This window comes from Castor canadensis, chromosome 7 (genome assembly GCF_047511655.1).
Source record: "Castor canadensis chromosome 7, mCasCan1.hap1v2, whole genome shotgun sequence".
Lineage (NCBI taxonomy): Eukaryota > Metazoa > Chordata > Mammalia > Rodentia > Castoridae > Castor > Castor canadensis.
The window spans coordinates 13,459,727-13,487,126 of record NC_133392.1 but is presented as its reverse complement, the minus strand read 5'-3'; the positions used below and the strand labels follow the sequence as shown (position 1 = coordinate 13,487,126).

The window sequence follows — 27,400 nt, the reverse complement described above, 5'->3', positions numbered from 1 at the left end:
GTCCTTGACTCAGTAGCAAATTTGCTATCTCTGCATAAGGTTATCGGCCCTCATCCCTTCTGTGCCAGGGTTGAAAGAACATAATTCCAGATAGGAGCATAGGGGACCCACTCCCAGTGAGACAGAGCTGACAACCAAATCAGAGACTTAGGGAACAAGACAGAGGCTGACATCTGGATCAGCACCAGGATCATAAGGTAGGCAACTTTGTGTGACAGCCCCAGGTCCTGGTCCCCCATTTTTCTGGCCTCTGTTCCTTCCCTCATCTACTTCCCTCCATCACCAATGGGGCCCTTTGAGTCTTCTCAAGGCTACCTCACCCAGCAAACTATGCTCACTCAGGTCTTGACTTAGGCTGTTGACAGCCACTGGCTTTGCCACTTGACTCCAGCTCTTTAAGAGCCCGATTTCATAACAGAGTGATGTGATCCCAGAGGCATTTGCGAGGTGCGGCTGTCTGAGCATAATCAGGCCCAGATCAGTGCAGTGTGTGGGGAAGCATTCACTCCAATGTTTCCAACAGCTCCCTGAAGGCTATCGGTCTGAAAGTAAAAGGAAACAACACGGAAGGTCTTGCAGGTTGAGCTAGGAGTAGGAGATGACAGGGAACTCCATCAAGAAATCAAGTGCCTGCTGAATGCTATTTTGTGCTCAGCGAGTGTGTTCTACTCACCTCCCCCAATTCACCTCTGGTTCCTGAACATCACTGTGGATCCCACACACAGCAAACACAGTACAGACAGATAAACGTGCTGGGTTGCTTTCTTCTGTTGTCTGGCATCCCAAACTCCCTTCTGGGAATGGCCAACACACGCTCAGATACGTGGGTCCTCCTTTAGATATGATAAGAGCTTAAGAAACGGGTCGGGGAGAGCAATGGCACATGGCTCAGGGTGTCGATGTGCTTGGATTTGGCCCTGGAGCAAAAGATTTGTTTGTGACAGAAAAGAACTTCAGACCCCTGTAGCTCAGTCTTTCTTTTCTTTTTTTTTTTTTTTTTTTTTGCTCCCTTTTTGAAGTCACTTTCATTACACAAGGAGCTCAGTCACCATGCTAAAAATTATCAGAGTGGGCCAGATTTCTCCCCAACATACCTTTGATTAGCATCCTTCTTTTTAATCAAATCTCTCATCAACAAGGGATCCTGGTTTCAGAGACTGTGTTTCTTTCAGTACTGAGCATTTTCCTGTAAGTATAGTGGCTGCCATTTTTGAGCACACAATATGTTGTACTGTGCTTAGTATGAAGAGCTTTTCATGATGATATTTAAGGGCAGTGGCAGGATGATATGATATGATACGACATGACATGGTATGGTATGGTACGGTACGGTACAATACAATACAACATGATAGGCAAGACCATTGTTATCAACATTTTGCAGATGATAAAGCCAGGTTCATGGAGGTAAAGAGCACCCAGATAGGACGAGAAGGAGTGGATGGTTAGAGTTACACCATTAGTTCCTAGGGTTTGACTAAACCTTTGAAGGGCTTAGTCTGAGAACAATCATTGTTATGAACTACACAAAGCTTGGTTTCACCAACCTGGCACTTCCAAAAGTGGTCATCTACCCACTGATATGATATAGGAAGGTTTCCAGCTCATCAGGCTGTGAAAAAACTCTGTCCCACCATAAGTCCTAACCTTTTGTCATGTAAGGTACCGTAGTCACAGGTTATAAGATGAAGACATGAATGGCTTTGGGGTATGGCTGTTATTTTTGTCCACCATGGTGAGGTTGTACAAACTCAAGCATCTTCCCAAACCAGTTTATAAAAAACTCAAACAAAAGAAAGCCCAAAGCTCCTGCATCTGTCTGGAAAGGTCTAGTTCTTCCCTTGAATTAGTGTTGTGCCTCAATATTCCACAGAATCTCCGTGTTTAAGAAAAGTGGAAACAGAGTTCACATGCATCTGACACCTATTCATTTGCTGGCATATGTATAGAGAAAATCAGGCTGAGGCCCCAGGATGTGTGGCTTGGTGAAATGGAAGCAGATGAGAAGGAGGCTTTGGGTTGACTTTCCAAATCTATGCTGAGATTTCTCCTAGGTAAGATGGGGGGACTCCATGACTGCAAAGCCTCCTTCTGCTCCCTTTCTTCCACAGTCTGTAATGTGGAAGCTCTGTTTTCCACCACTCCTCTACTCTGTTCTCACCAATTCCCCTCCTTCTGCCATAGAAACACATCTTCGGGGTCCTACCTCCATGATCCTAGTCTCATCTTTCATTTCCCAGTTCCTTCTCAAACTCAACTTTGTCATAGATTTCAGCACCAGTCTCTGGATTCATTCCTCGCATTTTTGTTTGCAGAACCACTCCTGGGACTTAGGCCTTCACTCAGTTCAGGTGCCTGGATCATTTGCAACATGATCCCTCTATAATTGCAATGTGCCTGGACTTGTGCTTTCTGTATGATTAATCGAGTTATGACCTCGGCAGCACAAGCCTGTTCAAAATTTTATAAGATGCCTGGGAATTCAAGTGCTATTTGAGGGAAGATATAAATAGGAATTGTTCATTTAAAAGTCCTCCCAGGTGTTGAAATGCAATCATCCAGTAACACCAAGGTACAGTATTAATATTTTTGCCAGAAAGACTCTATTTCTACTTGCAGATTTGCAGACCCCATACTTTACAAAGCTAGATGGAAATCTTCATACATCAATCAACACTTATCTTTCAAACAGCCTTCTGGACCTGGGTCAGTGGAAAATTAATTTCATAATAGAACCACTGCTTTCTTCTTGGGAATTTGAGATGTTTGCTCATTGCCAAGAGCGTGGAGCTAAACTCCCTCATGTAACAGATCCTAGTTCATAAATGTGAGATCAGGGTAATCCTTTAGAATTTGGGGAGACATTTCCAAAGTGGTGGGACTGAGAGCTACCATGGTCAATTTCTTCGAGTGAGTGCCTCAGATAGTGACCCAGAACCTAGCAATGACCCACTCAACATCAGTGTTCACACTAGACCCTTACCATCTATCACTAACTTCCCTTGAGAGGTTCTTTCTTTCAGTATTTATTGAGAACTGACAGTGTGCCCAAGATAGTCAATGTCTGGAGCATCTGGTCAACAAGTCTTGGGCTTTTACCCTGGAATGTTCTGGTGCCTCCACCTCCAACTTCCTATCTGGTCTCCTTAACTTGCAACTTGAATTGCTCTGTAAGGTCAACCTCCCTCCAGAATGATCTTTCAACCTCATCTGATAAAATCAGCTTAAAATCTGAAGTTTCCCCATGTCCTCCCTGGCAGTATCTAAACTCCTAAACATGGCCCTTCTCTCCTGCCCATCTGGCCTTACCAGCTAGCCCTTGTCTAGATGGTAACCCATTTTGAGTGGACTTATCCTTACTCTACCTTCTATATTCTGGTCATTCTTCAAGACTGATTTCAAATGCCACTTCCTTTCTCTATGTGGAAGAAGAGAACCTATGAACCCAGGTCCCTCCCTCGGCCATTCACTGGACAGATGACACAAAACAAATCACTTTTTCCATGTTGCCCTGTACCAACATTTGTCGTCTTGGAAATCTGTGAGGGTAGGGCGATCTCATCCCTTCTCTGGTTATGTCTAGGTCTTTCACTATTTCCCAAGGCCCCCAAACCCACTTCCCAAAAATTCTTCTCCAAAATCCTTCTCCAAAAATACACACAAACACTAACCCACAATCCCATTACTGGGAAGCTATAAGAACTTCTTGGTTCTTAATGTGTTACTGTTTGTACACACATACATACACACGGAGTCAATGGCAGAATGGTTCCATGAATGGTAGAATGATGGAATGAATATCAGATAATCACTAAAAAGACTGAATTAGATCTATCACAAGTTATTTCTGAGAGATTTCTGGTTTATGTTGTTAAGTATGTAGAAAAGCAAGCCTACACACTTGTACACACAGAAGTGGGAAACATACGATCACATTTTACCAAAAGAATGAAATTCAAAGGCTCTTAAGTGTTGGTAGATTACAGGAGCATGGAGAAAGATGTGAAAGGATGTGCACCAGACTGTCAGTGTTGGTGACCTGGGTGCAGGGAACAAGGAAAAGAGAAAGAAGTAAAACAAAATAAGAGTGTTTACACAACAACAACAATAATAATAAAACATTGCTAACCTAGAAAAGAAAAGTATATTATACTCACTTATATATTTCTGGACACATGGATATCCAAGTGACTGTATGGTCATCAAACGGGAATGGTAGTTATCCCAAGGTAGTAGAAGTGTAGTCAAAGTTCACTTTTCATCCTCGTTCTTTTCAGGACCATTTGCCTTGATTTCACTGTGTGCCTTGGTTCTCATTAGAACAGCACTCATGGTACAGTACAGGGGAACCTTCTTTTGTGCTCTCGCTACAGTCACTCAGTAGGCCTCACAACTAATGTTGTGTGACATTGGTCCTCTTGTTACCCCCCACGTAAAAACTAGGAACTAGGGCACAGACTAGGATATTAACTTGCTGTAGTCATGCAATGTCGAACACATCCACAATCCAGCATAGATGTTACCACTGCACAAGTCTGCCATGCTATTTAGCAAAGATATAAACGTCGTCTCTGTGCTGGGGAAATGAACAAGCTCCCTTCTCCGTGTTTCCTCTGACGTGTGCCTTTCATGATGAGTCACTGCAGCCCACCTACCAGATTCCTTCTTGGAATTCCCACATGGCAGATTCCTTGGTTTCTTCATCATTCCATCCCAGCCCTGGGCACAGAGTTGGCTCCCAGGCGAAGGTGACTAAGGTAGGATTGCTAGTCCCCACTGTCTTTCAAAAAAAAATGATGAAGCCGGGGAAGGATTTGACACATAATATCTCTTGGTTTCTGAGAACCGATAGGTACAGAGAGTAAAAATAATTGATTTCTAATATGAACCTTATTAAAATTAACACTGGGTATTAAATTGCATTTGAAAACAGAATCTAATGACTAGAGAAATGATTAAGACTTCATATAGAGTAGAAGTGATTGTTTTAAGTGTACCCTCTGCATAATGTACATCCCAAATTAGACCTGGCCGGAAAAGTTGCCATTTGTGCTGCCTTCAAAGGAAAGCTAACCCTTCTACAGCTCTGGCTTAGGCAGACACCATACTTCACACTATGAACTTATAGCTGTTCTCTTGCAAGTCATAATTAACATTAAAACAGACCTAAAATTATTGCAACTACTCTAGTGTGAATTAGTAGGGAGACCAGGAGGAGGTTCACCACAACTATTAGGTGGAACCACATTTGCATTAGTCACTGTATTAGGTGCCCATTGCAAAGGCACTTGGAAACTAGAATCATTGTGTGCTCATCATTTCACTAGGTGCAGCTAACTCAGCAGCAGGTTGACTTACAGGTTGAGCTGCCTGGCAGGTTCTTTGAATATTGAGTCATGACCTTGAGCAGTGAACACTTCTGATTGCTTATTCCTAATTAAAGACATCAATTAACCCCTTTTTTTCCTCAGCCATGATTAAGAAATCACAACTATAGTTTCTGATTCTCTTTCATGCATTTCTCTCTGTTCTTAATTCCTTGATACTACTTTTATAATTGTTAATAACAAAGCTAAAATTATAACGTGAATGAGTTTAGTACTTCCCATGAGCCAACAACAGGGCTAGACACTTACCTACCTCAGCCTTCATCCATATGACAGGCCAATCTGCAAGAAATGGAAGACACAGAGAGGTAAGAAAGTTGGGTGACCTGCTCAGGATGACACAGTTTATCAAGGGCTATGAACACAGCTCTTAAACTATATCTTCCCTAGTGCATGTTGTTCCCCAAAGGTGACCTTGAACATTTCCACAAAGCTTTGTCATCCAGATAGCCTTCTAGCTCATGACTCACAAAAGAGGGAGCTAAGGTTAGTTGCTCCCATGTTTTGTTTTAAACAAAAAAGAACAGGATAGCAAGTTTGAAGGGAACTATATAGTTGGTTCCAGATCTTTGCTTCCAAAAATATTCATATTTCTATTTTCTAGTTCTGGAAAACTCGAATGTTCTAACCAAAGTTGAGATTATGAGTTTGGGATGGGGAAGGACTCAAATCTGTTCAGCTTTCCTTTTTGGAGATGTCAGTGCTATAAATTGGCATGTCTGAAAGGGCCTTTCACCGTATCTGATCCAGCTACTTCATTTTCCCTCCAATGAGAGCTGGGGTTCAAGGTCACTTACTGGGTAGAGTCCAAGCTAGGATTTGGACCTGGGCAGTTGCCTCTTTCTCACCATTGTAGGCATCACTTGGGACCACTGAAGACAAGGCCGTTCGTTGCCTCCCTATCCCTGCATTGACAACATTCCTTTCCTTTGTTTTGGTTTCTGATCTCTCGCTCTGATGCTCCCTGACCTCTGTCTGTAAACTGAAGTCGTGTTGTTTCCTTATTGGCAAAAAGCCCCTGTATAGGCCCACTGCCCACAGGCAGTAAGCATGGCCCCTGCACAGCAGCCTACCTTCTCAGGCCTGAGAACTGAACTGTAAAAGCAAGTCATGCTTAGCAAATCCCCACAATATCTGGGAATGGAGGTCACTGTTAATTCCCACCTTACTCCTTGAACAGGGAAGCAGGAAGCTGAAGGCTCTTGGGATCTCTGATGCCAAGGACCCTGGCTCAGGAGCTCTTATGGAAGCATTTACACTGCCCCTCCTTGCAAAAGAATTGAAGGCCCATGAGCTGGAGGCCAGGGAGGAGCATGGTGCTCAGACCTTCTGCTTTGCATTCTGAACCCCCAGCACCCTACTTCTTTTGTACCTCTGGGTCCTCTACTTTATGCTGGTGTCTGACCCTTGGCAGGTGGGGAAGTGGCCAGAGAAGTAAGCTTCTTCCTGTCACTGCTCAGGGGACTTCTTCTTGGACTTTTGCCTATTTATTCACTTAATAATAAATACTTGCAGAGTGTCTTTCAAGTACCAGACATCGTGGGAAATGCTGGCGATGAAATAGGAGAGCAGACAGACAGGCTCGTTATCCTCAGGTGCTCTATAAACCTCCCTTCAGTATTGGCCATTCATTCTTACATCAATCCAGTCATTTGCTTTACTCCCTCATCACTCCCCAGGCACCTAGTCCGTGATTTTCAAAGAGAGCTTATGAAGGAGGAGGTACCTGGGCTTCCTTCCAGCCCCAGGACACACTGTAGCTTTAGAAAGGGGTCCCCTCTGCACTCTGTCACACCAAAACCACTTTCTCTGCCTTCTCAGCTGAAAAATGGAGGCAGGATGCTCAGTTACAGCTCACAGGCAGGTTGACACATGAACCTGTGTCTTTGCCAGTTCGGATGCTATAACAAGGCACCATCATCCGGGCAGCTCACAAATAATAGAAACTTCTTTCTCACAGTTCTGTGACTAAGGGAGCCAGCAAGGGCAGGTTCTGGTGAGGGCTCTCTTCTGAGTTGCAGACTGCAAGCACAGCTGAAAGGTGAGAGAGCTTGCTGGAGTCCTTCCTAGAAGGGCGCTAATCCCATCCACTAGTGTTCCATTCTCCCGACCTAATCACCTCGGTTTCCTTTTCATTTTATTTAAAATAAAACAAAGAACCAACAGAATGGGGACAAATACCCTTAGCTCCATCTTTGTGAATCATGAGCTAGAAGGATATCTAGATGATGAAGCTTTGTGGAAGTTTGATTCAAAGTCACCATTAATGTCTTGCAGAGGGGAGGACATGGCTTGGTGTTATGTCCATTGCCCTTGATAAGCTGTGTTACCTTGAGCAGGTCATCAAACCTTCCTTCCTCTCTTTTTCTTTACTTCTGACAAGTTGGACTATTGTGTGGATGAAGGCCGAGGTAGGTGAAGTGCCTAGCCCTGTGTTGGCTCATGGAAAGTGCTCGACTCATTACTGTAATTATTTTAGTATTGTTATAAACAATAAAATAGAATATAATTCTGAAAGTGTTACAAATGCAAAAAGTAGAATTTTTTATTGTAGCTACTTCTAACCCTTAACTCCTTTAATTGTGGAGAAGACAAAGATATTAAAATAAAACAAAGACAAAAAAGAAAACAGGTTCAGTCCTGGATGTCCACACATGACTCTATGACTCTGAACACCTGAAGAATACATATTGCACAAAATCTTTTTCCTTCAATTTCAGTAGACTTTAGCTCAAACCAGTATAGTATCAGGGTGAAAAATTGTTGGATAGTGTCTACATGTTGCTCCCAGAATGCCAAAATCTGTGATACCATATCAGGGTGTGCAAAAGAGAATGCATATTTTAGTTGTCCTGGATATGTGTGTGCAGATGTGTTCATGCAGGTGCATGTGTGTGCACAGACATGTACGTGTGCCTGTGTGTGTGCATGCATGTGTATGTGTGTGTGTGTGTGTGTGTGTGTGTGTGTGCTGCTCTCAGCTAACACACTATCATCAGAGCTGAATTCATATTGCCTGGAAGTCACTTTCCTTCCCCAAATCTTGAGAGCAGGTCACTGAGGGGATGGCAATAAGAGAGCTAAGAATGGTAGAGAGGAATCAGGCAGACACACGGTGGCATTCACTGCAGATTAGTCTCAATTAAGTAGTGCGGCTTGCGCTGGGGTCTCAGCTTGGAGGCAACCTGATAGTGAAGCTAGAATCTCAGTCTGTCGATGTACTAAATTGATGGCAATGAAAAGAATCCTCCCCAGACACAAAAGTACACTTGTTTTCAGATTAATATGTCCTGAATGTAAGCTTCTCAGGCCTGCTCTGAAGGAGTTAACGCGTGCCTGCTTCAGGGCCCAAGTAGAGCAGCAGTGTTATTCTGTAAAGTATTTGCTTGCAGGGTTGACCTGGCCACTTGCTCATGAATACACTGAAGGACTATTCTTTCCTAACATCTCATGATGCAAATTCACAAGGACACTAAAGAGTTTGTTTAAATTGGTGGCGACAGAGACGCCCAGAATGCATGCTGGATGGACCTTCCATGACTCCCCCAGCAAAGTCTAAGTCATCCTAACTGGGCCCCATTTCCTCCTTCCACTTGCTACAGAGATCTCAGTTACCTGCTGTTAAGCATCTCAGCCTTATCTTTCTGTAACCAATGCCTGCTTCGCCTTTCAAAAATGACTAGCAGGAATTCAGGGTATTGTGTTGAATTTTAATGGGTTATTTTGTTTCACATATGCTGACTTTCTAAGGTTCCACAGTGACTTCCTCTCTCCTGCTCCTTTAAAATTAAGATTGAGAATCTTCATCTCTGAGGTCACGAGAGGCAGCATCTTCCTAATAGCTAGAAAGGCTCACTGGTATAGGACTTTGGGGGAAAATCATATGGAAATCAGTATTTTAGATTATTTGAAACTTGGCTTGAAGTTGAGGCGGGCAAGGCTAAGGTTCATGGGCACCTGCCCTCTAATGTGCACAGGTGTGCCATCTGCCCTCACAGCAAACAGTGATACTGCAAACCACTGCACACTTTGCATTAAAGCTCTCTCCAAGCTGGAGAACACTGGTGGAGGACAGATTCAGCTTATGGAAATGCAAGAGCCAAAGTGCTGGGCTGGGCCTTAGTTTTCCTGCCTTCCTTCCTTCTTTCCTTCCTCCCTTCATCCCTCCCTCCCTCTCTCCCTCCTTTCTTTCCATTCTTTCTTTCTAAGACACTAAGAACTCTTTTTTTTTCTTTTATTATTCATATGTGCATACAAGGCTTGGGTCATTTCTCCCCCCTGCCCCCACCCCCTCCCTTACCACCCACTCCGCCCCCTCCCTCTCCCCCCCACCCCCTCAATACCCAGCAGAAACTATTTTGCCTTTATTTCTAATTTTGTTGAAGAGAGAGTATAAGCAATAATAGGAAGGAACGAGGGTTTTTGCTGGTGGAGATAAGGACAGCTATACAGGGAGTTGACTCACATTGATTTCCTGTGCGTGGGTGTTACCTTCTAGGTTAATTCTTTTTGATCTCACCTTTTCTCTAGTTCCTGGTCCCCTTTTCCTATTGGTCTCAGTTGCTTTTAAGGTATCTGCTTTAGTTTCTCTGCGTTAAGGGCAACAAATGCTAGCTAATTTTTTAGGTGTAAGACACTAAGAACTCTTAATTTTTTTTTTGGCGGTACTGGGGTTTGAACTCAGGGCCTACGCCTTGAGCCACTCCACCAGCCCTTTTCTGTGAAGAATTTTTTTGAGATAGGGTCTCAAGGACTATTTGTCCAGGCTTGCTTTGAACCGCAATCCTCCTGATCTCTGCCTCCCGAGTAGTTAGGATTACAGGTGTGAGCCACTGGCACTGGGCTTCTTGTTTTAAATTTCAGTAATCTCTTAGATTCTATGTCATGAGAAAGATTTGTATTTAATGGTCTTGACTTAGACCGATCTTCCTGTGGGTATGCCAGTGTTCCCAGAGACAAGGGGCCTATTTGCCAAAACACTGGAAAGAATTATGCTCTTTACAACATCCATGTCACACAGAATTGTTTTCCTTTACACAGAATTGGTTTCATCTTAAGTATAGATTTCCTCAAGTTTTAGAGAAACTCTGTTGTCCTAGTTTAGAAAGCCAGGGGAAGTAGAATTAGTTCTTCTACCCACAATTCTTTGAGGCGGTAACATAACCAGGCTATCATCTTAAGTATAGATTTCCTCAAGTTTTAGAGAAACTCTGTTGTCCTAGTTTAGAAAGCCAGGGGAAGTAGAATTAGTTCTTCTACCCACAATTCTTTGAGGCGGTAACATAACCAGGCTATTCTGTACAATGAGTTTAGTGGTGCATTCATTGCAAGCCATTTGGGTTTTTATCTTTACAATTCTTTTAAGTATACCACAATGTCATTAAAGCATGCACAAATTTTCTTGTGGCTCAAAACCTTGAACAGATAGCAAATATTTTAGATAAATATAAGTCTATTTCAAGAAACACATCTTTCGTTCAGCCAAATAATTATCAGTGGCATTCATTTTCCAAGCTGTTTATAGTTCTTCCTCCCCACCCCCCTGCCACGAAGTTGTGTTAAGTCAGTGACCATCACACATAAGTAGAGAGAAGAAGTTTGCATAGCTGGGCTATTTTGGTACCCAGGATTGTTTCCCTGCCTCAATCCAAAATGCACTTCATGTACCGTGCCAGGTACACATTCCCAAGTAAAAAGTCAGATCTATTAATTTTGCGGCCAAAAATATTCAATGATTCCATCTATTCTCAGAAAATTATCTACAAACACTTCTGCTTGCCTTTCATAGCCTTTGTAGCATGGTCCCAGAACAACTTTCCATCACCTTCTCTTTCCCTCATCATCTTTACCATTGCAGCACTTTGTCTTAGGCCCTTTGTCTTGCTTCAAACATACCTTGTACTTTCTACCTGCAGGCTTCTGTTTACAGTAGCCTTCCCTCCAGCGGCCTCCTCTCTTCCCCTGCTAAAATCCTCCTACCCATTCATCATATCCCATTGGTCCATGGGGACTTCCTAATCCTCCTTACAGCCGTGACCCTTACCTACTTTGTCCATATGCTCTTCCTTGAGCCTGCCCTTATTGTAGCCATTGATCCACTGGAGATGTCACCCCCATTTAGTACACATTTGCAAAAGGCAAAGTCAATGTCATCGTCACAGCCCAATAATACTTAGCCTATGATAGACACTTTCTTTGCTGCTTTGAACTAAATAACAGTGAGTGTCACTTTGGACCCAAATGCTAGACACATAGCTTTAGGTATATGAAGGAGACACTAGCCTAGTCCAATGGTTGATGCTCAAACTGGATCAGAATCACCTGGGGCCTTTTTGAAAATACTCTTAAGTCCTCACTGTAGCCTTCTAAGACAGAACTTTAGTTTTAAAAATGGGAGTGGGGAAAGAAGAAAGGTGATAGAGCTAATCAGTGATGGAGCTCTGATTATCGTGGGTATGAAACAGAAGAGTGAGATTTGATTCATATCTGGTTCCTGAGAAAGTTATGCAACCTCTAAACTTCAGCCCCTTCACTTACAAATTGCAGATTCTACCTATCTTAAGGGATATTACTTCTGGTCTCCCGACTAAGAAAAATAGAAATTCATAAAACTTTTTAAAATTAAACACAAGGAAGTCAGTGAGAGGATGCATAGGAATCAGCTGTCGTGTTACATGGCACTTGGTAGGCCCTCTAATGACTGTTAGCTCTTCCTCCCTCCCTTCTATGACTCCAGGCCAGAGTCTGCCCACTGTACCATGCTGCAATGCTTAATTGAATAAATCAGCATTCGTTCTCCAAAATGCATGGAGAGCTCCTACGAGCCAAGTGCTGTGTTAAACCCCACTCTGTCACACTTAAACCCAAATATTCTCCCAATGTCACTGAGCAATGGATTTGAACTTATTAAATAGTTGTATACTCTGGTGCTAAACAAATGCCAAACTCAGCATCTTTCATGAATTACTCCACAAAGGGTCGAAATATCAATTACTTCTATTGGTTGTTTGTGTTCTTTTTAACCTATTTTAATTCTTTGTGACATGAGTGAGCGACTTTAAGTAGAAATAAAGACAAGATGTAAATTCTAACATTCTAAGGAAACAAGAATTTGTTTTTACCAGTTCACATTTAGTCAACTTTTCACTCAGTCATCCCTCTTCGTTTCTTGCTTGTATTTAATTTTTAAAAGTTTTATGAATTTCTATTTTTCTTGGGAGACCAGAATATAACTGAAATTACCATTATTATTATTCCAACATGGTAGATATGGATAGATCTCAAACATTGTAACACTGTGATGTGTTTTATAAGCAATATCTATTTTATTTCCTTGCTATACTTCCTATTGAAAAATTAATCTATTGCCCTAGAACCCAGTTTTCAAAGATGTATTGGTTTCATGCATGTATATTTTATGATATGTTTATAAGTAGCTTGTAAAAATGATAACGTGTTCTTTGCTAACTGTTCCACTGCACTGGCAGTTGAGAATTGAGAATGGTTCATATGTTAGTTCATCCCTGGGGACTGTTCCAAAAGCTGTCAGATACAGTCATAAAATAGCTCTAAGTTAGCCAAGTAAAAGTTTCTTGCAAAGAGAAATTTTTTAAAAAGTAGATTAGGTTGAGCTATCACTGCACACAATGAGAAGTACATAAAGACACCTGATTCGCTCCAATTCTCTGCCACTTCCTTTCTTTAAAACACCACTAGCTCCGTCAGTGACAGCAACAATAACAAAAATAATATGGACAGTTCTCTGCATTTTTCAAACGTTTTGTATTATTCTTAACTTGGTTGGTTAGTCTTTCAACAAATACCTGAGCACTTAACTATAGTTCAGACACTATGATAGATGGTGGAGATTCAATGGTTAAAGAAAAGTAGAAAAAAGAACGAGACTTGGTGACACGTGCCTCTCATACCAGCTATTCAGGAAGCAAAAGCAGGAGGATCGTGAGTTCACGACTAACCAGGGCAAAGTTATCAAGACTCTATGTCAAAAATTAAATATAAGCAAAAGGGCTGGGAGCATGGCTCAAGTGGTAGAGTGCCTGCCTAGTGAGTGCAAAGCTCTGAGCTCAAACCCCAGTAGCACAGAATCATCATCATAATAAACAAATAAATAAAACTTTTAGAAAATGAGAGAAGATAGTATTTGTGAGTTTGGATTGATGTGTTAGGTATGATATCAAATACATTACCCACAAAAAATCAGATAAAGTAACCAAATTAACAACTTTTGTTCTGAAAAATGCCATGTTAGGAAGATAAAAAGACAAATTTCAGACTATAATAAAATATTTGTGCCTTGTGTATCTGACAAAGAACTATTGGAAGAACACTCTAAAGTCAACAGCAAGAAAGCAAACCACCCCCATTAGAAAGCTGGAAAGACTTGAACAGACACTTCACTGAAGAGAATATGTAAAAGGCAAATATCACACAAGGTGGGTGGAGTCATTAGGCATTGTGCATTATGGCTACGCAAATGAAAGGTCTGAGGCACTGCTGTGTCCTTACGTACACTGCTAAAATAAAGCACACTCCCGGGAGCCAGCTCACGGCTGTAATCTTCAGGAGGCAGAGATCAGGAAGATCAAGGTTCAAAGCCAGCCCAGGCAAATAGTTTGCCAGACCCTATCTTGAAAAACCCATCACAGAAAAGGGCTGTTGGAGTGGCTCAGCCTTGAGTTCAAGGCCAGCATCCCCCACCCCCCACTAGGAAACTGGAATTTTCTTATAAGCATTCTCTTACTATTTAAGCCAGCAATTGCATATCTTAATATTTATCTAAGAAAAAACTATGTTCATACAAAACCTATACGTGACTTTATAGGAGTTTATTTGTCATAGCCCCCGGCTGGGAAGAACTCAAATGCCCTTCACCAAGTGAATATCTGTGCCAGGGAATATTGTTGGCAATGAAAGGGAACAAATTGATTCACACCAACAACTTGGATGCATCTCAAGGAAATTATGCTGAGTATAACAGCCATTGCCAAAGGGCTCCATACATTATGATTCCATTTATATAATATTCCTGAAGTTACACAATTATGGTGATGGAGTTAGAGCTGGGGAAAGACGAAATTACGAAAGGGTGACACGGGAAGTTCTTCATTGTGAAGGCACAGTTTGTATGTTGGCTGTAGTGACAGTTACCAGAATTTAAAATCTCATCAAACAATAGACACATATTTATGTAAAATCCATGAATAGTTTTTACCTGAATTAATGGTATCTTACCAATGTCAGTTGACACTACACTGTGGTTCTTTCTAATGTGGCTGTTGGAAGACACTGAGTGAACAGGACCCACAAGGAGACTCAGTGCTAATGTTGAAACTTTTTGTGAGTTTTAACTATTACAAAAATACAAAGTTTGAAATAGCACATAAGCACACATAAAATGACAATTCTGTTGAGTGCCACCAGGAGAGATACTTGAGCTATGAAAGCTCTGATACAGGAATTGACCTGGTCCTGTGGGTCAGGGAAGGCTTGAAAAGGAGCCGAGATCTAAGGGAAGGGTGGAGGTTAATGGGGTGAAAAGGGCTACAGGTCAAATCCAATTCTCTTGAGTTAAGAAAATTCACTAAGGTAGGGAAATAGCTCGCTCCCTGAACCTCCAAAGCCAAACACACATGGAGATACAGACAAGTAGTGATGGCCTCCTTAAGATGAGCTGGGAAAGAAGGGTTCAGGGGCCTGGAACCCTTTCCAAAGCTGCTGGGTAAATTAGAAGGTCAGGAGGAGTAGAAAGAGAGGGGAGGGGGTCAAATGGACCCCAATAAGTCATTGGAACCTTTACAGCTAACCAAGACTCACTGCAGGGGCACTGGGGCAGGGGGTAACCTCCGAAATCCCCAGCCACTTGTGGGGAAGGACTCCCCACCCCAGGTGTATGTGGCAGACAGAGAAGAGCTGTAAAGGGCAGCTTGCAAGCTTCTTTGCAAAGAGTTAGGGGAGAAAGAATTGCAAAAGTCAGACTCCTTCCCTTCATCATGCACCTCCCCTTCACACATACTACCCACCCAGCCTGGCCATCCACCGGTGGCCTCTGGGACTGGATGAGAGTCAGGCTCGAGCTGTCCCTTCCAGCAAGTCACTTCACCTTCTCCATAAAGGAAACATATACCAAAAGACCCTGTAGCTGCCTCAGCACTTGCATTTGGTTATTCTGCTCTCTGACTTTTCTGACACCTGTATTCAAGTTGCACTTTCATTTTGATTGCAGCTCATCTTTGTTGATTGAATACCTAGCTGAAGACTGTGGGGAACTGCGTTTCAGAGAGATGCTTTCTTTAAAACCATCCTTTTGCTTAAAGGGCTCTAGTGATGATCTGAAAGCCAGGTGTAAGGCACACCCTGGAAATTATTTTGTTAGGTCACGTACAAAGAACTATTTTACTCACTAATTCCAATGAAAATGAGGAATCGGATGTACCATGATGATACAAACTTCCCACTGAGGGAGAATTTAAATTTTCTCTTAATAGTGATTTGACTGAGCTAATATTTATACATTTAAGACAAGTTTCAACATTTTAGTTAAAATGCTCTTTTTACAGTAGTCCTCTGATCATGAAGATTGAAATTACATTCATTAGTGATGTCATGTTCAATGACTGAAGTCATAACATCAGAGCAAATCCAACCGATGAGCAGAAATACATTTGCTTAACAAAAAAAGAGCTAGTGAGACAAAGGCAGACATGAGTGGAAAGGGATATTATTTTTTTTGGAAGGCTGTCATTTTCCTACTGATAGTCTTCTTCCAAGGAAATTATTATTTACCTTTCCACCTGGCCTGATAAAATAATCACAAATATTTTGAATGCCTGCATTGACAGATGGATTTAGAACACTGCTGACAATGACCATGTCCAGGGGTGCAGAATGGTTATGTATGGTTTCATTCTAACTCTCAACCAACCAAAACATGAGTGTTTATCTTTAAAACTGTGGAGCAGAAGCACCTAATTGATCCCACTTGGGAGAGAGACTATGAATAATGGGCCATTATATTTTGACGAGACACACAATTGCCTTGAACTTGTCAGGAGTTCAGGTGTGGGGATCCAGCTACCTGGGGCAGTTGCTGGAATGTGGTGGTTTGCTCGCTCTTGATCACGCATCTGCCGGCTGCAGCCCCCCGTAGGGCCCAGCTCCATTTCACGGGAATAACTCACCCCTTCATGAACAATGAGGTTCAGATTGTACTTTTCCTTAACACGACATTAACTCTCAAAGAGCTGGAAATGCAGCTCTCGGTTCCGTGAGCTTAGATTGCAAATCAGTCACTGAGAACATTATATGAGCGGTAATCCCATTAAATATATCATCTTGCAAATACCTAAATCCAGTTAATTAACTTGTATTGCAAAAGAGCTCAGAGATGGAGTTTTCAGAGAGCAACCGTACATTTTAGAGCCCCAATACTTCAAGCAAATTTCAGACTCTACTTTTTATACAAAATAGATGGAAAACTACCTTCTAAGGGAAAAATAGATTGATGCAAGGCTAAGTTCATGAGATTTGAACCAAAAAGATATTCAAACATCTCAAACATTAACTTCTGTCTTACATAAACTTTTTACTTGCATTGTAGGGAGCTTTTTTAATAAAAGGATTAAACAAAGTCTGCTATTTTAATTAAAATTCATAGCAATACAATGTCATCTTTACAATGGTCGTAGAAATTAACCAGCTCATGGCTTTAAATAGCTATCCTTCAGAGTTCATAATAACTTAGCTTTAGCATACGTGTATTTTGCACAAGTGTATGTGTGAGTATGTGTGTAACCCACTACTTCATGTTTGCCTCCTACCGCAGCCACACTGGATCTCCATTGGTATCTGTCAGCAAAATAAATCTTCCCAATATGTGCTTTTCGTTATGCTTCAGGAAAACCCTACACCCTTCAAGTGTGAAATTCAAGACTGACTTATTTTTCAATAGTTTAAGTTGTGGTTTCTCTAGACTATTGTTCAATACAGGCATACAAAAGACAAGCAATAAAGTATAAGAATACTTTCAATATAAATAGTGTCTTTCTTCCAAATACTTCAAATTCTTATCCTACATGTAAATCCATTTATATGTACGAAGAATGTATGAAATAAAATCTTTTTTGAAATCTCAGGGCCAATTGAAATCTGGGGCAGATACAGTTTTTTAAAGATGTCAACAGGATTGGATTTATTCATGCTGAAATCCACGACCCCATTCAGAGCACCATGTTCATTGTTCTGAAGAATAAAGTCCTGAAAATATTCAGAGATTCTTTCTAACACTATCATTCTCACTCTCCAATGTCACCAACATAAAACACTGCATTTATTAGAAAAATGTGTTTTATTGGGTATTTATATCAAAACAGTTTGAGACCTGCTTGTACTCTAAGGTAGATAGGCAGACTTAGAAAATAAAGAATTTAGTTGATCATGCAGTCTTCTTTAGAGGTATTATTGAAATCTATAGAGAGCGATTAGCATATAACCCCAGAAAGAGACTCCATCAGTGGGGTTCTTCATAGTACAGGCAGCCACTTCAGATAGGGTGGTCACTGTCTGAGATGTGAGCCTATATGTATATAAATGGTCATATGTGTATTTTGCATAAATGTATGTTAGTTCAGTAATGTGCGCATTCACTGTCAGAAGACTTTTACAGACCATCTCTACAACCATTTTCTGAGTGATGTTTAGTACTATGAATCAGTTCTTCTTTTCCCTCCTAAAAGCTCCTTGGGGTAGGTACCATTATTTACTCCATGTAAAAGATGAAGAAACTAGGATTAGAAACTTTCTTCTCAAAGCCAAAGATTTAGCAAGTTATGGGGCTGAGATTCAAAACCAGGTCCATCAGACTCCGAAGTCCATTCTTTCAACCACTAAGCTACCCCACTCCATGGACACATTGTGTTGCAGCCTCAATTCTGCAGTACCCAACTTTGCCCTTACAAACTCCCACTAGAATTAGGGATGCTAGAGTACTGATGTTTCTCATGTGTCCCCGGTGGTGTGGGTTATTAAATGATACATTCCACAGGAATCAGCTTTCTTATATAAACTTTAAGAAACGGGGTGTCCATTGGCAAACATTGAGCTCAACCTTGAACATGAAAGCTGCAAGGTTATGGGTGAGAGCGACTATACCAAGAATCCCTTATTGAGTTTTCCAATGACAACATACATACTGCTTGCATTGACACCTCTTAGCACAGTGTGGGAAGAACAGTGCAAGGCAAATTTCTAACTCATGTGCTCAACTTGGAGCACTTAGATTGTGTGGTATCTGGTGAAAGGGTTAAATGCCTTCTAGACCTCCGTGCTCTCACTGTCTCCTAGATCATGTTGTCTAAAACCAAGGCTCCTTGTACCATGGCAAACCAAGGACGTATCCTAATGACAGAATAATTAGAAGTATCATTGTGGTAATGATTCTTTTCATCTGGAGCACAGGCTGCACAGAAAGAGGCTCTCATTCATCTAACTCCACCTGTCTCTCCTTTTGCCTCGCCCTGGCTTTTCCCCCTAGGTCAGTAGCACAGGGCTAATACCAGGTGTTTGACAAGTTCTCAAATTTGGGGCTTATCGAACTAATTAAAGAGAAACACATCCAAATTCTAGTGAATTACTTTACCTTAAAAAAATGCCTCCCATTCATTGGGCTTGGTGGTTTGATTAATGAAGACGACAAAGGGACTCTTTTCCTGTGACTCACAGCCACTTGGTTAGGGTTCAGTGGGCCCAGGGAGAGGCATCCAGGTCTTAATCTGGTCTTTCTTTCCTATTTAAAAATCCAAAGGGTAGAGAAGTTTCTGATTTTATCAGACCCGCCAGGGCAGGAAAGGAAAAGTAAATGAATAAATAAAACCTATTTTGACCCACTAACTTGACATATTCAGAATTTGTTTGTTTAACTGAAATATCCCTTAGAAGACTTTCCTTGATTATTTGCCGCTTGTAGATGACTGAAAGACATTAGGAATGCATTAGATTCATTGATGTATTTTAATATCCCTAAAACTAATACCAGACACCTGATCAATAGAGAAACACTCACAGTACCTGCTCCTCCGCGCCAGCTCACGACCCCAGTAAGCACCCTGAGTACCCCATCCCTGCACTGCCCCCCACAAGCACAGCCCCATTGCCAAATGAATTTGGGAGAGAAAAATGGGGTTTTGATTCTTAATGGGAGTGATTTTTTTAATCAAAGCATTTTTCATTCTTATAGATAATTAGGCATCAAAAGTAGACCATGGGTGAAGTTGTTCTCTGCATTAGCAAAATATGTCTGCATAATTAACTAAGTAAAGCATTTGGAGATAAATTTGAGTATTTATATTAAAATGCATATGCTCCTGCCAGCTTCAAAACAAAATCCAACAGACAACTGTACTAATAAATTTAATATATTTAACAAAGCACAGATATTTCAGATGTGGCTTTTAATAACGTTAACCAAATTCATCATGAGCTTATGGGTTTTAAAACCATAAGCCATAAATACCCTTTCAAGTCTCCAAACCCTAAAATGCCAAATTATCCAATCTACTATCTACCCATTTGGTATTGAGACATTAAATGACATTTTAGTATTACCTTTAAAATAATTATCTAGGCATTAGAACATAATTTATAAATCCATCGTTTATTTGAAACTGAAGTTTAAATGAGCCATTTTCCTTCAGCAAATTTCTCTTAAAATTTTGAATTTATTTCCATCAACTCAAATGTATTGTTGATTTGAATTATTTAATGAATAAACATCTTTTCCCTTCTCTTTATAGGCTAAACACAAATCCAGTCTTGTCAATCCTGTCTCACCAGCTTTGACTAACAATGAAAATTATTTTATGTCTGAGAAATGAATTCACATCTGTGATATTCTACAGTTTTCAGGTTCAGAGTTTTCAGATTTTATCAAGTCTGTATTCAAATGATTCTGTCATCAATCTAAAGAGAAACTGAGTAGATGATAAAATGGGTCCACATAGGGCAATATTTCTTAGGATCTTTGAGAAATGCTAACACTGTAGGACTTTGTAAATAGTAAGGTTATTTGGCTTTAATCCATTACTATAAACATTTAAGAAATATACAGAACAACTTTAAACAAAGCAACTTCCAGACAAGCAAAGCTACATAGCTTCTTCCACTGCAGACTCCTTGGGGCCTTGAGATGCCACTGCAGGTAGGCACTTTCCAAGAGAACAAAAAATGCCATCATGTCCCAAATTAACTTGCAGCATCTTGCCTAGTTAGTAATGTACTTGAGAACTGCTGGGTTGTGGCAAGCTGACAGGCTCTGGTACCTCCATGTAGAGCTCTACCCCCAAAAGCAAGGAGCCTAATGCAAGTCAGGTTGTAAGAAAGATGCTTTGGAAAACCATGATTTGGAAGTTCATCAGTACTTGAAAGATTCACAGCATAAAGTTTACAGAAGTATTTGGAAGCAGTGTGCCTTGCAGTTTATTTAAGTATGCTACCTTGTTCTGATTTTAAGTCCTCCTTTCTCAAATGGATTCATGTTGTTCTAAAAATTAGGCAAAGGTTAGAAACCGGTAAGAAAATAATCCAAATGAATAAAGGTCTTGTTTCTCTTAAATTCTATCATTGCCTTATAAAGTTCTTTTTTTTAAAAAAAGGTAGAAAGCAGCAGTTAGATTTCTTCAATTCAATATGAATTTTGAAAGTGGAACTGGTGATGGTAAGTCAGCTAGAGGTTTCAAGCAAAAAAAAAAAAGCCCAAATTCTCATTTAATTCTTGCTCAACAGTATGGGATCCAAACTCTGCAAAATATCAAGACCTCTGTTGTTCCATTTCTCTGCTTCTTTTTGAGGTTAAGAATTGGATTTCAAAAATACCTGGGTTTTCACATGTTGGTGTTGAAATAGAGTTCGTTTGTGAACTTGGTACAAGACACAATAAGAAAACTATTACCAAAAGGCAGCTGTAAGCCTTTAAAAAATAGATCATTTCTTTGTTTCACTTTTTGCTATAATTCTAACAAGCACAATTTCACTCTCTCAAAAAATACTTAAAGAAATGACTAATATCTAAAAAACCCCACATCTTATCTTTCCCTCTATTTCCATACCAAAATAGTTCATTATTTTTTTTCCAGAGTCTTCTTTTACCACCTGGGGAACAAAATCCCAACTACGGATTCAAAGTGACAGATTTTGTGGGTTTTACTTTTCAGAGATGATGTCATTTGTGGGGAATTGTTGGGTAAACCATACACTCTTTTCAGAAACCTGCAATTACCTCTCTGAATAAAGAGATCAATGTCATGTTTCTAGAAATAATGACTAATGATATGTCCCCAAAAGGAAGTGGCGTTATTAATTACCTCACTGTGAACACACAGTTTGTAGACAGCTCAGAGGGCCACTCGCCCAATTAAGTATAATGACTAAAGCTTCGGTTCGTCCATCTGTACAGTCTCCAGATTAACAAGCCTGCCGCTTTACAAGACTTGAGGGGCTGACATGTGCAGTGCGGGGTGCTCAGAGGCCAGAGCTGGGCTGCTGGGGAGATTTGCCTTTGGTTCAGAGCAGCAGGGGAAAGCCCAGTCTCTTACTTCTTAATCACCCAGCTTTGTGTCCATGTCAGCTGCCTTGGTGCTGAAACCCTCCCCCCAATTTCTATGCCAAGGTGCCTTAATTTATAGTATACATTTAAATATATATTTGAAGGTTAAGTGTATAAATGAGTGTAAAGATATAAAATTGTAACATTATATTTAAAATTATATTTAAGATAATTTATACATACACTTATATAAACTATATAAACTTTATATATAATTATATAATACATTTATATGTAAATTGTATAATTATAGAGTTATACACTTACATGTTACATAAAATAAATTAGGTAAAATGTATTAATACTATTAGTATATGAAAGTGACAAGAACCATGCACCATAACCCAAAGGGCCACAATTAGCAGCTAGAATTTACTTCTGTCAAGAATAAAGGCCAGGTGAGTATGGTGGTAGATTCCTATAATCCCAGCTACTTGGAAAGCAGAGATAGAGGGTTGCAGTTCAAGGGCAGCCCCAGGTAGTGAGACTCTCTCAAAAATAAAATACATACAAAAGGGCTAAGTGTTAGAGTGCTTGTTTAGTATTTGAGAAGCCCTGGGTTCAATCCCCAGTAACACACACACACAGAGACACACAAAAATAAAAGCCTGATGCAGGGCATTGTGAGGCACACCTGTAATCCCAGTACTTATTTAGGAGACTGAGGAAGGAGGATAATGAGTTTAAAGTCATCCTGGGCTACATACCAAGACCCTGTCTCAATAAACAAAAATTAAAGTCAGAAAAATTATGCAAGTTTATTATTGTTATTAAATGCTCTTTTTCTTTCAATAGGCAGTAGAGGCTGGCTTGGACAGATTAGGAACTCCTCTTTTTTTAAGTGCCTGAAGCCCTGCAGAAAGAAGAGGGGGTGGGGCTAGCATCTGGCAGCTTCCTGAACAGGTACAGATGGGCCAGGGGTCTGCCCTCACCGACAGAGTGTCACGCCTCCTCTGTCAGCTGTTGCTTCGCTTCAGGTCACTCTAAAGGCCAGGAAACGTGATGGTTCCCCTGAGACAGGTGGCAGTGCAGCACTGTGGTTAGTCCTTGCACAGACACCTGGGTGGTTTCCAACCTGTGCCTCAAGTTCTGCTGCTCAGATATGGGCAAGGCTCCCCACTAGCAAGCATACCTATGTCTGGACACTGGAACCATCAGAGTTCTGTTTGCTTCTCTTTTTGTTTGCCTTGGCTTTGATTTTTAAGCACAATCTCCCACTCCAGGTTTTCTTTCCTCTCTGTATTCATTCATAAACATTTATGGAGCACAGCCAGGTGCCAGGAACGATCACCAATGAGAAGAAATGACGAGGCAAAATGGGAATCCCATCTTCACCACCTACTGATAGTGACCGTGGCCAGACAACTGAACCTCTACGAGCCTCAATTTGCCTGCTTACAAAATGGAGGCAATATTGCCTATGAGAAAGTAGAGCTGTGATGTGTACATGACATACCAAAATGCCACACACAGAAGGACCTGACAACTTGCAGTTGGACTTTCAATAAATGTGTGTTCTCTTCCTTTGATCAAAGGTTGGTCAAAGCATTGTGCCTGTTTGTCACTACGTATGGAGACGTCTTACTTCCCAATTCAAAAAATGCTGGACGGTCTATGGCTCACACCTGGGTCAGAAAGGACCCCTCTGTTATAGGTAGGTAGGCAGCTGATATCACAAAGGATGTCAGGGAACTCCTGAAACTTCCCTACTGTTTTAAAAATGCCTAATTTTCTGTTATGGGCCACATGGTTCATAACACAACATATATGGCAGGAGCCTAATCCAGTTTCACTCCTAGAGAAACACTGGCATATGTGTACCAGGAGCGCAGAGGACATGTTCACAGTGGCTTTGTTTGTGGATCAAAAAAATTAGAAATAAGTGAAATTCCTGTAGTAAAACTGATAAACTGTAGTATAGTTATTCCAAGGGGTGCTATGCAGCAGTGAAAATAAGTGTCATGTGCCCACATGTATAAATCTTAGCATCCACTGAAGAAAAGCACATGACAGAAGAATACATAGGATATGGTTCCATTTATATAAAGGTGAAAACATGGAAAATGAAAATACACATCTAGCCATAGTTTAAGGAATGTATATATATGTGGTTAAAATGTAAGGAAAGGATACCAGTCACAAGATTCAGGACAGCAGTTATCTTTGGACGGAGAGGCCAGGACAGATTGGTAGTTAGGCAGGGTGTAGGAAGGAAAAGGGAAAACTTCACTCCTGAGTTGGGTGCTAGGTTCACAGGTGTTGATTTCATACTTATTCTTTAATCCATACATCTGTGTCATATATACTCATAGGCTTACTATAATTTATAATAAAATACTTCATTGTTTCCCATTAGGTCTGAGTCTTAGAAAACAAGTTTCTGGGCTGGCAGGATGGCTCAAGTGATAAAGCGCCTGCATAGCAAGTGTGAGGTCCTGAGTTCAAACCCTAGTGCACCCAGGGCCACCAAAAGAAAAAAGAGAGAGTTTCTTAGAACAATATGTACATAAAGACATATATACAAGGATATTAATGGTCGTATCATAGGAGAAAAAGAAAAAGCAACAGATATTCTAATGTAATGATTAAACAAGTTATACTATAATTATATTTTTAGAAAGCGTCTTTAGCTACTGGTTGATAACAGTATAAAGCTACAAAACTCGTTAAGCCCCCATCTTTCAAAATACCATTCAGGAGGTTGACTAACCTAGGAATTGGGAAGTGGGATTTCTCTTTCATTCGGGGATATTTATTGATCAGAAATATTCATTTAAATTTGAAGTTCCCTAGATCTCTAGCCATACAAGCATAAGGCAAGTACTACTAATCTCACATTTTCTAAAAGTTACATCTTATTGCTGGCAGAGATTTCTTTAAGGCTTTCTTGAATAAATTGCATAGCAGAAGGACTAGGCTTTGAATAAAGAATCTTCAACAAGAAATACTATGGCTGCTTTTTTCCAGCAGGACAGAGATTCCTGGGAAACCAGAAGTACTGAGCAAGAAATCACATCAGTGAAGGGCACTTGTCTTCCTTCCTCTCCCAGCACCTGCCTGGGCACTAGACTGTCAAGCAGTGATTCTTCAGGGCCTGGTCCTGCACACAGCCCTAGAGTTCCCAGGACTGCAGTGTCCTGTCTTCAAGTGTCCATTGAAGCTAAGATGGGCGCTCATACTGTGTAGGCTTTCTCCATTTTGATACCTTTGATCTGAGCATGTTGATATCACTCAGCAATAATCACCAAGTCTTTCTTCCAGCTGCCCAGCTCAGCTTTGGATTCTCTCCTCACCAGCAGTGGGCAGGGGACCTTAGGATTACTTGGTCTTGCAGCCACTGGTGGCTGGCCAGCAGATCTAAGATAAACTATCCTCTTTTGTCTCCCTTTCTGAGGCCTAGGAGTGGGGGCAGGCTCTCTCAGGAGCTTTGTACATCTCAGACTCAGAGAACGTCAAGTCCAATCACAAGCTAAAGTAGTAGCCATGAGCAGCGAACAGCAAGCCTTGGGAAGGGGTGTGGCAAGGCCAAGCCCTCCATGATGTGTCCTAATTAGAAAGCACAACAGTGGTTGATCTCATATCCAAGTGTTCTCTTACTCATTCACTCAGCAAATATTGTTTGAGCTTCTACTACGTGCCACATATTCCTGCAATTGCTGGTATACAATAGCGAACAAGACCCCTGCAGTCCCTGCAGACAAAGAAAAAAACAGATAAGCAGGCCACTTTCAGTGGCCAAGAGCACAAAAAGAAGCCAATGAGAAATGAAATCGAGACCCATCAAATAGGAGAACAACTCACTTTAAACAGAGGGTTAGAGAGCCCACCTTCTGCAAGAAGCACCCTTTAAGTCAGGACGGATGAAAAGCAGGCACAGAGAGAAAAAGGGGGAAGGGTCTTTCCAGAATCAGAAAGAAGATGCAAACGCCTTGAGGTGGAAGAGGATCTGACACGTTGGACAACCTGAGTGAGGCCAGAGTGGGCAGGTGCCCAGTCATGCTCTGTTTGCCTGCCACATGGGTCTGAAGACTATGACAATGACAGCTTCTCCTGTTCTTGCATGACATGGGTTCACATCAGAGGACCAGTCCAGTCCAGAGGGTATGCTGACTCCCAGTTTAATGGGAACAACCTCTTCTGGGCCCTGTTTACCCTCAATCTGAGGGCATCCTGTGACAGTGCAGAAATATAACTTGGGGAGCTGGTGTTTAGGGAAGGGAGTTAGATCAACCAATCCCAATGGTCAATAGTCCCCCAAACTCCTCTAATTACTCACCATAAATTCCTGCTATGCAGGCTGAGTAGCCAGAAAGCGTCAATAATCCCAGGTTGTCCAAATCGCCTTGCTCTGCATAGAAGCCAAAGGAGGCCTGGTCTGACTCTGGATCCATCTGGCCAGCTGGGGATTAGATAATTCCAAGAACGCTGAGCTGTGAACAGAGGGAAATGAAGGGATCTGTCTGGCCCTCAGGGCAGAGGGAGAAAGTAATGCTTTTCCAGTCACACTCAGACCCTTCTGGTGTCTGGCTGTGGCTAAAGTCCAATAGTCATTTGTGGATGAAAGAAACCTCAAACTAAAAGTTTCTCATGAGGACATGCCCATAAATACTTAACAGCAGCTTCAAAATCTAATATATCATTTTGTTACACACACACACACACACACACACGTGCCTTTAAATGAAGTGTAGGAAAAACTTTTAAACCATCTGTAACTTCAATACCCCAACATATTCTGTTTATAGTTACTTCTAGTCTTTACCCTTAAACGCTTTTACATAGTTCTAGTCATATACACACATACTCATGTTTTGAAAATTTATATTACATCATAAACCCTTTACTCTTACCAGTCTTTATAGTTAGCATTTTAATAATGATAGTATTGTGCTATCAACCAAATAGATTATAATTTATCTAAGCAATACCTTTCTTTTGGACATTTATGATTTTAGCATTTTACTATTCCTGAGAATCTTGCATTTGATATATAATGCATATCACTTTTTTCTTTCACATTTGGTCAGAAGTTTGGTATTATTTTTAATATGATCATGTGTTCTCCTTTTCAACTGTCCACTGCTTTTCTTAGAGCCACTTTGAAATGCAAATGATTCAGTATGAAGCTGTTTCTTGGTGAGAAACTATCCCTTGTGATGAGCTGTGATGCTAAAGGTTCAGGTGCTGATTCAGCAAATGTCCTGTGCAGCTCACCAGAATGTCCTATGCTTTTACCTTGTGGAAGAGAATGGGGATGAAGTTTCTATCCAGGACCAGTTCTGGCAACAACCTCTCCCTCTTCTCTTCTCTCACAGGATGAAAAACGTGACCCTCCTTTAGAAGGGAGAGAGCAATGTTGCTGATGATGGCTATTCTAACAGGGGTGAGGTGGAATCTT

At 41.0% G+C, this 27,400-nt stretch overlaps 1 long non-coding RNA gene across 1 annotated transcript; it reads right to left on the bottom strand.

The window, feature by feature from the left end:
* LOC141424608 (uncharacterized) lies at positions 1-26,560 on the bottom strand. Its single transcript, XR_012449481.1, has 3 exons — positions 26,279-26,560; positions 5,637-5,669; positions 1-4,838 (listed from the first exon to the last, which is right to left on the bottom strand). It is a non-coding gene; the product is annotated as an uncharacterized lncRNA (long non-coding RNA).
* Between the last annotated feature and the right edge of the window lie 840 nt (positions 26,561-27,400).